This window comes from Parus major, chromosome 1, assembly GCF_001522545.3.
Source record: "Parus major isolate Abel chromosome 1, Parus_major1.1, whole genome shotgun sequence".
In the NCBI taxonomy this organism is placed as follows: Eukaryota; Metazoa; Chordata; class Aves; order Passeriformes; family Paridae; genus Parus; species Parus major.
The window spans coordinates 41,555,628-41,571,142 of record NC_031768.1 but is presented as its reverse complement, the minus strand read 5'-3'; positions in this window follow the sequence as shown (position 1 = coordinate 41,571,142).

Below are 15,515 nucleotides of genomic sequence, written 5' to 3'. Positions count from 1 at the left end.
AATATATCAATCTGTGAAGTTTAAAAGAAACAACTATATTCAATGCTGTCTGTTTACTGTTTTATAAAAGTCTTTCTGACTCCTTTTTTTCTCCTGGGTTAATTTGGCTTTGGTAATAAGAAAGAAGGGTTTTTGTTGCCTTATTAAACTCTTTTGTTGTAGTGTATTGACTTAAGGTTTCACACCAACAGTCAAGGTAAAAGTTAATTACTATTCAGTACCTTTAATTGCAAGCTACAGTTCAAATACTTCAGGACAAGGTAAAGCAAATAACACTTGTCACCAGTAATTACAGCCAGTTTTCACCACCCTGCCTTAAAGGCTCTGAGCTGCTGCTTTCTTAAGAGGTCACAAAAGATAAATGACCGAAAAGATCACACTTCTTAAACATCCAAACAATACTTCACTTTGATAAATCTTTCCTTTATCTGCAATTATGCTTGTGTTCACCATTAAAATTAAGAAAAAAAAAAATGCTGTGCATTCCAGGAAGTCTCCAAATAATTCGTTTTTGCTTCCCGTGTAAAACTGACATACCTCACCAAGGTCTGAGTTTAGGAATAAGTTGGGGGTTGTAATCTTTTTCTTTTTAACAAACTTCCATAAAGACCTAGTAGATAAAGTACACGCTTATAAGAAAAATACACAAGAGAAAAATAAACAGAAAGCTGAATAAAATGAAATGGTGAAAGGGAGACTGGCATAGTTTCTAAAATTCACAGATATCTCTTTTTCTCCTAGGAAGCATATGCAAAAAACATAAGCAAGAAAATGGAAGAAGAAAATTTACATCAAGCTGTTTCTTAATTGAGCTCTAATGGATCCCCTTTGAGACTCATCATACCAGAGAAATTCATACGTAGTCTGATTTGCATCTGTGCGTTGAACTGCCTCACAGGTGTTTACCTTTGCTGTCTAGCAAAAACAGACAGTTTTTAGGACTGGTTTGCAATCTAAATCTTCCTCTCATCTCTTCTAAGCAACACAGCCCAAAGCTTCAAAAATAAGTTTGCTGATTACTCACTGTGAAACGTATTTCCCTTTAATATCTGCACCTAAGTACAGTTTTTAACCTTTCCTCACAAAGTATCTGCGATGTATAAGTGAGCTGGATAGTTAAGAGTAGAAAACAGAAAACAAAAAAATATCTCTGCTAAACAGTCCCTACCATCCACAACAGCTTTAGCTGCTTACTAGTGACTATAAATTGTCACTGACAGAATTGAGTGTGTGGTTTCAAGGTTAGTGTCCAGTGAAATAGAGAACACTGTAAATTTACATTTGCCATGTATTTGTCATTTTGTTGCATGTGCTGGTGTATTTCCATTGCACACACAGCAATGTAAATGGTTCTTGAAATAGATTGATCTGAAAAAATGCTCATCCTGTTGAGAGATGAAATACTGCAAATGGGATAGGTTAGATAGAGCTGTTATTGTCATTGAAACCACTCCGTGTCTAAGGAGAACAATTTGTGCTCTGAACTTCCCTCACCTAATGACCACAAACTACATGAACTGCCTGGAATTATTGGCACCTTCCTATGAGCTTCTTAGTTGACTTTGTTCAGATCATTTAAATAGGGTATGGTCTGCTAGGGTAAGCCCTTAAATGCTGCTGTACATAAAAGGAAACCTACCTAGCTTTTGGACTGGTTGGTCAGTGTTCATTCCCCTGGGTCATTCCTTTCCCTTGAACTTTCACTGGCCCCTACTGCTCAGCTGCACTGAGAAAGAGCTAGTTGCAAGCCAGTTTAAAAGGAGTAACAGGATATATTGGCAGCTTTAGAACCAAAATGTCCTCCTCTTACATGAGGCCTTTTGAGTGCTTTTCTTCAGGCTTCATCATCTAACTTTATTTTGAGAGGATTTAGGTACCTGAGAGGTTCAAATCTGCAGTTAATACTTTGTTTGAAAGGAACTAATTTCAGCCAATTAAACAATCCCTATGAATGTCTTTTTGAATGCCAACATAAATTGAATGTTAAGAAGAGTTGCTATACTTAAATCCATTCCATAAATGCAGGCCTGTCAGTGATTTGGAGTTGTGGAGCTCATCAAATTTATATATGTATGTATGTATGTATGTATATATATAAACACACATATATATATATATAAAATCTTGTCTCATATATATATATAAAATAATGTCATATCTGTATATTCCTTTCATTTTCTCAAAGTTTTCCAACAAAATAAAATCAATTAAATTGTACAGAATTCTCTGGGGTCAGTATCCTGGGGAGGAACACCCATGAAATTGTGAAGAGAAAGGGAATGTCTCTTTACCTAGTCATTTCAACTGTACGTTTGTTAGAGATGCAGAGGATGTTTATATGTCAAGCAGGAGATATTTAAGTTAATCAGTTTAAAGAGTTTTCTTCTTGGACTTGGACTGTCAAAAGATAATGTGTTTTAACATAATTAACATTATAGTGGACAGCTAGCAGTCATGGTTTCCTGAGAGGTCTGGAGAGCCCAAGTACTGAATCCCATGAATAATTTTCACTTAAGTAAATATAAAATCACAAAAATGGAGATGGAAGCCAAAAGTTTCAAACTAATTTATGTGACTGCAAGCATTCTGAGAGCTTGTTTTCAACACAAATAAACAAAAGTGCTGAAGGTGCTAGCCCCAAGTCCTGGCAGTAATCAAAGTAAAATGTGTTTCAGGTACTACTAAGGATGTATTATAATGCCTCTGCCAATTCAATCCTTAGATAAAAGATATCAGATTCACTGTTTTCGTGGTGACTGAAGTACACAAAAAAAGACAACTTTCACTTTCAATAATGTGTACCACGAACAGGTTTTTAGAAACCTAAAGGTATCTTGTTTCTCTTTCATCTGCCTGGATCTGTATACAGAGACAATCATGCATAAATTGTCCAAAGACTTGGACATAGATTAAGAGAATGAAGAGATCCTTGAAAAATAACAGAATTTAGGATGGCAAAATTGTCTCAGACTATATCTTAATTTTTATATCCTGTGAGTTTCTATGCTTCACCTTTTCTGTGTGAAGCACTCACAGCAGGTTAAAACTTTGTACATCAAATGTGAGAGGAGGAGAGATATCAGCAAATCAGAGCTGATGCCTTCAATCACTGGCTTGGTTCCAGCAAGTGCTTTGTCAGCAGAGCCCCCAGTGCACATGCAGAGCATGGCAAGAGAAAGTGCTTTTCTGCCATCATAGTCTCACTAATCCTCTCAATGACATAAACTAAGTATGACAAAGACTCTGTCAGCATAAATGTCTCTGCATAAAGCATTTTTCTAACATAACAGTGTTAGTAAGGAGTGAGATTTTTTTTTAACACTCTCAGCTATGAAAGCTCTACTGATTAAAATTTTGAGTATAATTTCAACTCAGACACAGGACTAAGAAGTAAACCTTAAAATGTCTAAGAACCCTTTCTCCCTTCCATCTTCCCAGAGAAAAAGCTGAGATGGCAGGAGCAGGATTTGTGAGCCACGGAAGGATGAAGATGAATTTTTTGTGAGGCTGTAAAAATTACATGGTTGTGTCACCCTCATTCAAAGATTATATCAAGGAGTTTGGGGAGAATTAGGTGTTTGGGGGCTGTAGTGATGTTAATCTGTGATGTGGTTATCAAGATGCCCCTTTCTGCACCTTGATATACTGGCAAGTTGTTTTTAGGAAATTGTCCAAACAATGTACGCTCTTTTCCATTGCTTTTTATAGGACACTGCTGGGCCTATTGCCATTGCTCTGAGTACATATAATATATAAGTATACATGTAATATAAACTGAATTAATTATGAACAATAATAATAAATTATTATGAATTACATAAGAAATGATAATATTTCATATCTTTCCATTCTCAATTACCAAAAGTGTGTACTTTATTGGGTACATGACAATATGTGCAAATAATGTGCATTTTACAACATGCATACAGGTACATAGAGACCTAAACACACTGCATACTTATACACAGTATATATATATATATATATATATATAGTATGTATATATATATATATCTCTCAAAATCATTCCCCACGATGGTGAGATTTAGATGAATTTTTTGACTAATTCAAGTAAGCATAAAATGCAATTTTTCTAGAAAAACCCTTATATTCTACTCCCTTTAGTGAGAGATTCTGATGCCATTAGAATGGCACCAGCTCTAAGGTCTGATCCACAGAATTTGCGCACATCAGTTAGTGAAGTGTTTGTTTATAATTACCATTATACTCAGATATACAGCCTTGTACCAACATATTCAAGAGAGTACAATTTCTTCACAAACAGCTTATTCTCATATGCTAAATTTAATTTTAAACCTTTAATGTATCCTGCTAGGATGCAATTGGGAGATACCTCTGCCCAAATTAAGGGGCAAACAAGGCCGTATGCTGAAACTAAAAGTATGGATTTTATTTAACAGTGAATGTGAGGTAGAGAGATTGAAAGAAATATAAAAGGAGAGGGGGTGGGGGGGAGAGAGAGAAAAAGAGACGGGGGGAGAGAGAGAGAGATATCAAGAAGATGGCTGGCTATTCTTCACCCTGGGTTTCCTGGTGACAGTGGTCCTAAGGTTCTTCCAAACTTTTCACTATTTATACGTTTTTGAAAACAAAGGAATTAATGGCCAAACATTTCTCTTATTCTATCGGCTGAATGATTTCCTCACTTCAATTGCTAATTAATATTTGTTCTCACTTTTCTCTTCTTGTGGGTTGGTGGGTTTCTGAGTCAGTGGGTCTGTGCTCAGCGGTCATGATCTACTCCTGGTGAATTACCTTTTACCCAGCCTGAGCTCATTTCAGCACACAGTTGCTGAGTCAGCTTTCCATGTGGCCATAAATTGTGCATTCTTTATGTCTGTTGTCAGTGATACAATCTCTCCCAGATTTGTTAACCTTCCCCTAGGTCTGAGAAAACACTTGGACAATAGTGTCATCTTTATCTTACCTAAAGTTCCTGTCATGGTGACTGAACTGACAGCCCAAGTTCCGGGCATCCATAAAGGCATATTCAGGTGGGGAAGTTTCAGTGGTTGCAGATGCCATCTGTCCCATAACTTGGTGTAATCTTTGACTGGTGATACACAGGTGAGCAGTTGCTGCTTTACACTGTTTGCATAGTGGGAATTTTTGCCAGGATGCATAACCCAGGATGTGCCTGCTGGACCTTGCCTCAGCCAGGCTGGAGTTAGTGCCATCCTGTCACTCCATTCTGTGCTGATCTGATGGAAAAGTCCTCCTGTGGTAACAGTGTTTGAGACAGGCAACTGCGCTCTTTGAGTCTTTACATATCCCTGGAATAATTTTAGCAAAGTTCAAGCATTTTGCCCTCATTGTCTGCAATTACAGTTCACATTTAATGGTTCTTAAAAGGCATTGCTTTATTCATAGCATTCACTCTGATTTTCAATTTTCTGCCTGTTTGCCTTTGACTTCAGGTGCTATGTATTGACTATTTGTATTTATTTAACTTAGCATGGCTGTTTTATCTGCAATTCATATACAATTAATTACTGCAATTAGGTGATTGAACTTATGAACTTGAACATATCACACGGGTAATAAGTAACAGATTTTTCTGGCTTGAGTGTTTATTCTTTGAGTATTTTCTTCTAGACTGCATACTTATTGCCTGAGTAGTTATATTCATCATTATTCTCTTGAGAGTCTTCTGGCACTACTGCCACTGGTTCACTCGTATGCGGATCTGATGCCTGCTCACTAAGGACTCTTCGTTTCAGACAGCGTCCAGCAGTATAGAAGTCGTTTTTACACCCAGACCACACAACCAGTTATCCTCTCCTTGCTGCTCATCTCTGGCTCAGTGTCTCCTGTATCACAGGTTACAGAGCTAAAGAGGTTTTTGAAAGTAGAACAGGAAAGTTCTGCCTTCAAAATACTCTATTTCTTAGGGTACTGCCTTAGGAGGGGAAAGAAGAGACTGAGACTCCTTCAGGGAAAGCCAATATACCAAATGTGGAAACTTAGAATCTTTGTTTCAGACACTTACTCATGCTCTAGAGCATGAATCGTAGAGAATAGACTAGACTAGACAAAGCTAGAATGGAAATAGAACAGGTTGGGTTGGAAGGAACCTTAAGATCATCTAATTTAACCACCCTGCCATGAACAGAGACACTCTCCACTAGACTAAATTGCTCAAAGTACCATCCAACCTGGCCTTGATCACTGCTAGGGATGGGGCATCCTCAGCTATTCTGGGAAATCTATTCCAGTGTTTCACCACTCTCATACTTAACCTGGAATAAATCAGTCCTTTCTGTTGGATGTGGAAGGTCCTTCCTCAGCTGGAGGATTTGCAGCATTCTCCAGAGGAAGCTACCTGATCTCTCCCCGGCCTAAAGATGACAGTCTAAATACCAAACCTCTGAGATCTAAATCATCACATAGTGACAGTTTCCTCATGAATATGTCTAGTTAGATAAATGAATCTCACCTTTGGCTAATATAATATATAATAGACTGTCATTTAATGAGGCACTCAGCTGTAGTATTCATCCAGTTAAATTAATATATTATTGTCAAGAAATTATTGCCTTTAAGGAAAAATGCATGGTCTTGAATACAGTACATAGAATCCTTTAGTAAAATTTTTATTTTACTGTTGTAAATATTGAATCTGTAACTTCTCTTCCATTTTTTTCATACTGTGTTTCTAGATTAAAAAATGTGGCCTTTTTAGTTGTCTTCTATACTTAATTAGTGTAGTAGTTTAGACAATACTGCTTTTATTGTTAAAATATAGTTCTGGGATGCTTATCAACACTCTTTAAATTAGCAAAGGCTTAGCACTTAACAAGTTCAAATCTTTCTTCAGAGATGTATAGGTGGATTCTTTTCATTAGGTTTATCAATTATTTTAACATCAATAAAATCTCAAGACCACCAAGATTTACATTAAGTTATTGTGGCCTGCATTTCAGGTCCAGATTTGAACTTATAGAAAAGGACAAGGACCAAGTTAGTCATTTTAGAACCTGGGGACAAAAGGAAAAGGGAAGGGCTGTCCTTAGCTCAGCTCCTCCTGGTGTTTAAAGTCTATGGAAACTCCTGCTACAGCTTTAAAGCACATGAGCACAAAGAGTATATACTATACATTATTAATCCTCTGAAACAGAGCTGAGAAAAATTGCCCTCCTGAAGAGCTCCTCACATGAGAGTGCGTAATTTGTATTTACATAGCATGACACAATGCCAAGCAGAGGCTGTGTCCCAACTAGTTCTGAAACTGGAGGCACCTTTGTGCTGTGCCTATGCCTGCCAGGACGCAACTCAGTGTTCTTATGTAGCTTCCAAGGTCTAAAGTGGCATAAATCTGCATCCAGAGTATGGTACTGCACTGGGCAGTCACATTGGATCATTTAGAGCTGGCTGAAGTGTTCATAACACTGTGGTATTACTTCTTGTAAGCTTGTCTTTAAAGCCCTGGAAGCTTGGGCTGGACTCAATCCATCTGAGGTACTTGACACCTCTGTTGGCTGCAATGACAATGTAATGCCATAGTGTGATAGTATTGCTGGGTGCAACTTCTTCCCAGAAAGAGAAATGTTAGTTCTGTGGATGGACATTGCTCTTGGTTCTTTAATGTGCCACCTTAAGGAGAATCTTGAAAATCAAGACTGTTAGTGCAAGTTTGGTTCCCAGACTGTGCAATAAGAGTTTGAAAAGAAAATTTCATGTAATAGCTTCCCTATGAATATAATCAAGCAGATTTTTAATTATGCTTCAGTAATTTATCAAGAATATGTAGATTGTTTCTCTTTTACGTGTCTGTAGCTGTAAGACCAGCATTCCATCAGCATGTTTTATATTATATTTAATATACCTTATTAGACTCCATTAAGAGTCTGTTCTGACCAGTTACAATGCCAGCCTTGCATAAGTGTTTTGATTTGTATCTTCTAATCACAGTTTCCTGGATGGTGTCCTTGTTACAATCTCTATATGTGAGATAGTCTGTATTTTCTTGACTCACAACAGTAAAATTTCTCAATTCACTTTCTATACTCTGTCTCTCAGAGTATAGAAATTACTTAAATACATAAATACATAATACATAGTACATATTACTTAAATAAATATTCCATTTCTAGACTTAACTATGGAGTTTTGATTTATTTTCATCCTGATAGATCACTGTTATCATTCCACTAATGCTGGAAACATAGTTCATAACTTTGTGCTCCAGTAACTGGAATTTCTACACATAATCTAAAAATAATGTGATAAAAATATGTAAAAAATCAGTGATACTGATAATCATGTAATATATTTTTGCATGCATAATTTCAGGCAATAAATAGCTTAGCAGCAACTGAAACCTTTATAAAAGTTTCCCAATTGTTTATTGGAATGCCATGCAGTATCCCTTTTAAATTAATATTTTTCAGGAACCTAAATCTCTTTCAATATGTCTAAACACTGACAACTGCTATCACTTGAGACTATGTGAAATATTTACGGAGAGTTGGCAGACAAATATGAAGGTAGAGGATGTTTACAGAGCTGTGCCTCTGGAGTGGCAACAACAGGCTGGGCATCATGCTCCCTGATTGTAACAATTATATACCTTTAAGCACCTGAAGCAATCCCTAGCTGCTGCTTTGCCATGCACTTAAAATATTTGAATAACTGTAGTTTCAAAACAAGATTTAAGAGTTTTAATCCTCTACGATTTCATACATTGAAAGTCATTACCATAAAAGAAATTTTATGGGCATTTTAAATTAAACACATTTTTTTCCCTATGGATTTAATTCAAATATGCAGGGCAATGTGTAGCAGGGTCTTGTGTAAGTAAATGCATTAGCCCCTTCATGAAAAAACATGCACAGATTATGTCTGCAGTAAAAAAAATTTATGCATCTGAAAAAAAAAAGTACACACCTTTGAAAATTAGAGATAAAAATTATGTCTCAAACAGTAACCATTTAAATCTGTGCATCACCACTTGTTCAGGAACAACTGAGAGAACAAAGTCTTTCTTGTGAATGTTAGAAGGTGATGTATTATGGATTAAATAATTATAATTAACTTCTTCCAGTAATTTTAAGGAGTCCTTAGAACAACAAAAAAATTCTTTACTACAATAAATTCAGTATTTGATCTTGATGTTCCAATTCTGCGCTGAATTAAATTTATCATTCACTTAGCACTTCTGAAATGAACCATTTATACCTGCAACAATGGTCTGTAATTAAACTATTCCATGATCTCTCTATCTGCCTTATAGAAAGGTTCAGGAGAGTAATTAACGCTCTTCACAACAGCAAAAAGAGTTATTAATCAACACTAAAATAAACACATGGAAACAATTGTAAAATAATAGGTTTATAAATTAATAGATTTGTCACATGAAAACCGGTAAAATTTAGCAGCTGTTCAAGAATTTATTGTAAAAACACTGCAGGATTTTTGAATTCTTAATAGAAAAGGTAGACTTAATTAGCAAAGGTGCTCCTAATAACAAGTTCAGACCTAATAGGCAAGGGTATTGTCTTAGGTAGCTAGAGAAACACCTCTGACTTAAAATTTAAACAGAAAATTGAATATATGGTTTGATGAGATTATCTTGGCTGTTTTATTTGTTAATACAAATGATAATTTTGGATGGTTTATATACCTTTCAATAGTTATGTGGGATTTATAATATTTTTCAACCAACCTGTAGATACAACTGTAGGTAACATGAATGTATCAGAGAGCCCAAATTCTTACCTGGCATGTCTAATTTCTATTATAAAATTTAATCTTTCTGGTTTTTTGCATAGGGTCATAGCATTTTTAATCTAAATGGTCTGGGTGGGGTTTTTTCTGAGTTTTTTTTGCTTGAATTTTCTTAGAGATTTCATAGAATGAGGGAAGAAGGCAAGTACTGTCTACTTACTGTAGTTAAGTGCTTTTTCTGTGCTTTAATGCCACGCTGAGTTCATTGCCCCTGACATGAACGTGAGCCATTGTTTCATTAATGGCCTCACTGGGAAAAGGCCAAGGTTGGCATCATCGGGCTGAAATTGCACAGGGGCTCTACGGCCCCCTTCCCTTCTAGAGGTCAGGCTGACTGCTCAAAGCCAGTGTTGATGTGATGCAGCTGCCTAATCTTCCATCCAGTCCTTGGGAGAGGACTTTGGGTGGCAGAAGGACTTCATGGAGGCCCTGCTGGAGGCCTCTACCCCACGGCACTGCAGCTGCTCCTCTGCTCAGAGCCACAGTTGTGGCTTTTGTCTGAGCCATGCTATGGCTATGCAGACCTGCTGATTCGACTTCATGTGCCCCCTTCAGACTGCACTCCTGCAGATGTCACCATGACTGCAGGACTCGTCTGACCATGGGGACAATCCATGATCCTGCTCTTTTTGTTCTATAGTGCTGGGCTCTTTGCTCCCCAGCAACAGCCCACACTGCTCTTTCTACCTCTTTTTGGATTTGCATGAAGTAGAGGCAGTAACATTCAGAGGAGCCACTAGATCTGCTCTCACCACTCTTCTGATGGATGGGGAAGTTTTCTTTGCACAGGTGAAGAAGGGCAAGGGCTTAAAAGAGCTCCTGAACCATGAAATGAGGAGTGCTCAGTGGACTACCTGGCAGGTAGCTAAATCACTTGTCGAAAACTGCAGACCACCTTTTCTCTCTCTAAAGATTTACCAGAACTACTACTATGTTTTTTTTACCCTTTACTGAAGATCTGTGCTTGTTTTCTCAGCTCAGGATAAAACAATCTGTCACTGTTGTTGGTATGGTGTTGTCATGGTCTGGCATTCAAAATCATTCTGAATCACAAGGTAAAAGCGTCTCTGTAATTCTGCTTTTGCCTTCAGTCCTCCTGGTTTTTGTATTAAAGCTCTTCTATCCAGTAAGTTTTTAATTTCATATTTCCATTCCTGTTTTTTGTTAGAAGCTCACATTCTTAGGTAATAAAACAAGTGAGAACATAGGAAATGAAAATAATTGATTTTATGAAATCTGGTGAGTCTGAGTAATGGTTTCATGGACTTTGTTGGTGTAGCAAGTTTGGAAAAATCCTTTACCCAGAATTATACAATGTTTCCCCATGTCTTCTATGTCATATTGTTAACATTAATTTTATTTTCTATGGAAAAAAAAATTCATCAAAGTACTTGGTTCTTCTAGCATTTAGTTCACACAAGGGTTGATACTGTTAATGATTCTGTATTTCTCTGAAATTTTTTGAAGCCAAATCATCTGCGTAGACAACCTTTATGAAGACCACCTGATGATTTTGGTACAAGAGAACCTATTTTTACTTTCAATCTCATTTCACATGTGAGTTAGCAGCAGCTCTGCCAGTCAAGGCAGATGTCTTAGAAAGAGGTGTAAAACTGGAAGTTTGTACAACAAAAGTTGCATTTTAAATGTCTGTCTGTAAGCAAAAGAAGATACACACAGAAATTAGATGTTAAATAGGTTCTATTACATTTTTAAGCATGCTGTGTATCAGTTTTATCTCCCTGAAGCAGTACAAAAAATAAACACTAAATGTTTTAAAACTTGGACAAATACTCTAGATATAATTACTTGACTTTGTGAACACCATTATTATCCATTATGGGCATGGTATCCTGAACAATTAGTCTCTTTTTGTTGGTTTGATTTGGGATTCTTTTACAATAAAGGCATACATTTAACCCATAGGTTCCTGTTGCTCTAATTGTGCTTTTATGAAAAATTAAATAGTTAATCATTTACTTAACCACAAAACACTAGGAAAATAAATAGGATCAACAGCATGCCTCCCACAGTGTCTAGAAACTTCTTCCTCTCTCATATTTTATTTTTAGCAGTAAATTTACTCCAGTGTCCTGGGGTGTTTTGAGAGATCTGGGTCTGAATGCCCAGGGCACAGGGGACTCAGAGGTCCACACCAAGTGCACATGTAGTAGGGACAGGACTGAGAACAGAGGTTCTCATAATTCCCATTATGATTCACTGGTGTACCCATTTCTGCAATGCCCCTGTTACCTATGGTGTGTTTCTCTGTTGCATAATTCAAAGTAGCTGAATATCAGAATTATTTGCAAAATGCTACCTTTCATTTTAATTTATAGAATTTTACATTTTTTTTTCCTATTCTGTACTTTAAACTTTTTTTGGTTTTTTCTAGAAATTACCTAAAAGCAAGATAATATTAATGTGGAAGTATAGTTGGGAAATGATGAGAATATTTATTTCATTTTATTAATACTTGAACTCATTTTTTCCTTAATACATGTACAGCCAATGATTAGGCTGTAATGAGTGCAAAGTGATTGAAATATGAATGAGAAAGATTTTGGCACTGTAACTTTTAAAAATATATAATATGTGTGACCAATATTCCTAATTTTCATGGATCTCTTTCATTTCTTTTTATTACCAGAGAGGTTACTCTGTGACAACAAAAAACATTTAGGGATAATTTAATCTCTTCTTTTACCTGGATATCTTTAATGATTTACTTCCTTTGAAAAACACTGGATGATGGTAGACACAAATGAAAATCTTGAATGTCTGTATAATGCATGCTGAGTTTGGAATTTATCCAGGAAGTATCTTATAAAATATACAGTTTAAGAAAAACCTTTGAAAATTACTCTTACTGAGGTTTGAATACAATAAAATAAGAAGCAGCTGTACCATTTCAACAAGTTACCAGAGAAGATGCATCTTTCCAAAATCTTCATGTCTAAATTCAGGTTTAAGTTTTATGTGTCAATATCTTTCCACTTTACCCTAATCATCCTGCTTTCATAAAAAATGGATGGGTAAACAGTTGACATTAGTAGCAAGCAAGATCAAAACATGTACAGCAGATGCAGTAATGCTCGTTGTTGCAAATAATCATCATCTGGATGATTGCATTGAGACTTCTCTATTTCCTGCATGCTACGTAAGTCCATTGAATAGGCCTGCACTTGAATAGGGTGTCTGTGGGGGTTTTGTGAGTGGGTTTTTTATTTGTTTTCTTGTTTCTTTTGTTTTTTTACTTTTTGTTTGTCATTGGTAATTTTTTTCTTTTCATTTTAATTTTTTTTCACTAATTTCTCTCCTAACTCTGTAGATCAATGTGAGTTATGTTTCCAAATACCCCACATATTTATCTTATAGATACCTGATTTTTGTTATCTATAGATACCTGATTTTCAGGGTCCCATGACAAAATGATCGAGTGCTTCTGACTTTAGACATTGCATTGTTGGCTTTGACCTTGTGCATGGACACTCACATTTCCATGTGCTATTCCACAAGTTTTAGGCTGTCTTCCTGAGAGCAAATACAGGGGGCCAGGATATGGGTTTTGGCCGACTGCAGTGCTAATGCAGTTGGACTGTTTCTGGTGTAGGAGCCAGATCTTTCGAGCTGGGTTAGGTCTGAGGTTTCTTGTTGTTTGTTTATTTTTTCCATTCATGGATATTTATAAAACTGAAGTGGCCTTGGAGTTTTGCTCTTATTCCATTTGCAGCAGTCTAACTTAACTTACAGCAGAAAATTTATGCCTACACATACTACTTTTCTTTCCTAGCTAGTGTTTTTTTCCTTCCTCTTTCCAAGTGTACCCCGGCAGCCTTATGGTTGATTTTTCAGTGAGGAAAGGCCATAACGCCTTTCCATAAAATTTTTCCAGGAGTCCCAGAATTTCTGTTAATTGACATGCTTAGTTCCTCCATTAGCATCACTAATTCCTTAAATTCACTGAAATCTGACCACTTCAAACCAAGAATATTTGGTAACATTTACAGAACTCCTTTTTTATTCATATAATTAATTTAAATTTACTTTTTTTAAGGTTATTCTCTATTAAATCCTTACAAGGATATCCAGATCAGTATAAACTAAGCACTGTTGATTTTTAATGACTTTGCAATGAAATCTGCCAGCTGTCAGAAATCTGAATAGCCAAGGCTATTCAATATTAATACCATTATCAGTTGCATTTGTTCTCCAACACTGTATTTAGGAAGTTAAATACTTCTGTAATGATACTGTTCCCAATTCACCATCTGTTGAATGATGATAGGTCTTTATACAACACTTACAGCAAAATTAATATTGAAGCTTTTTATGGTGATTAAAAAATTGCTGTTTCTTGAGATATCAGCTATAGAGTTTCACAAACATGTCTTTAGAAAGATAAGAGTGAGAAAACAGCCTAAAACCTTTGAGAAGATTGTAAACAAATCAGACACTACTGTAGAAAATGTAAATCAGGAAATGCTGGTGAAAAAAGCTAGAGAACAGAGCCTAAAAAAATAAAGAAACTTAGTAGGATTGTCCAAAAGCCCAATAACAGAGAAGTAGGAATCAAATTCTTGTAACAGCAAGATGGATAATTCAGCTTAAGTATGTTAGAAAGAAAATGAGAGACAGCACACATTCCTAAGTTAGCTAAGAGACACTGAGGAACTTTAGGAAGTGCTTCAAGGATTATCTGTTTTTGTATTTTCTTGCCTTAAAGTTTCTTTTGCAATATTTTCTTTAACATAGTGGTATTTTTTATTTTTAATCCCTGTCAGACACAGAGCAATTTTTTTTGAGATCTGACAACATCATATGGGTAAAAGAAGAATGGTAGCTAGGTAAGCAATGAACTCATTCTCCAGCTGAGGACTGATACACTGCTCAAGAGTTTTTGCCTAAATAATTTCTTTGTGTGCTCTCAGGCTTATATGAAAAAGGAAGGTTCTAGAGACCTGGCACCTCTGTATCCAGTTTAAAGGGATTATTTTGGCGTGGGACTTCCCAAATGACTAAGTTGTGGAGGGCTTTCAAATGTTGTTTTGACAGGAAAAAAAAGTTTCTAAATAACTGTGATGTATCCAGTTCAATGGATGAGAGCAGACTCACGAAACAAAACATTAAAATCTCCTTCACTACTTTTTATTCTTTTATCCTCAAGGATTGTCCAATATTCTCATATTCTGTGTGCCAATGCTTCTAAGGCAAGTAGGATTCTTGCAGGAGAGTTTCTGATAAAAGGAAATGTTTAATAGAAGCATCAATCGGAATAAGTGATAAAGGAATATCCATATTTTCAAGAGCTAAATCTTTTGAGATCAAAATTCCTGAAACAAGCTAATTTGTCTTCAAAATATGCATTAAACATAAGCCTGTACTATTTTCAGGACTCAACCTCTGTGTCAGACATAGATTTCCTAACCTGCTAATAAAGCAATTACCTCAGGCTTTGAAGTCAGCTATGAGAAAATTTCTAAGGATTCCATAGTCTGGTGGAGACATCTGGCTGGAAAACAGAAATTAGTTCAAATTTATTGCACTAACCGAAGAAATATTTGAACCAACAGCCTCAACAAAACAACCAATATTTTAAGGCTGAAAATATATTTTAGATAATAGAATGTCTATAATACAGCAGATGTTTAGACCCTAAAAATAAATGAAGTTATTTACTTCCTTTGAATTGTCTAAACCACCTACTGTTAGGCAACAAAGAAACCAAGAATAACTCTTCAGTGAAATGTAAATATCATTTTTTCAAT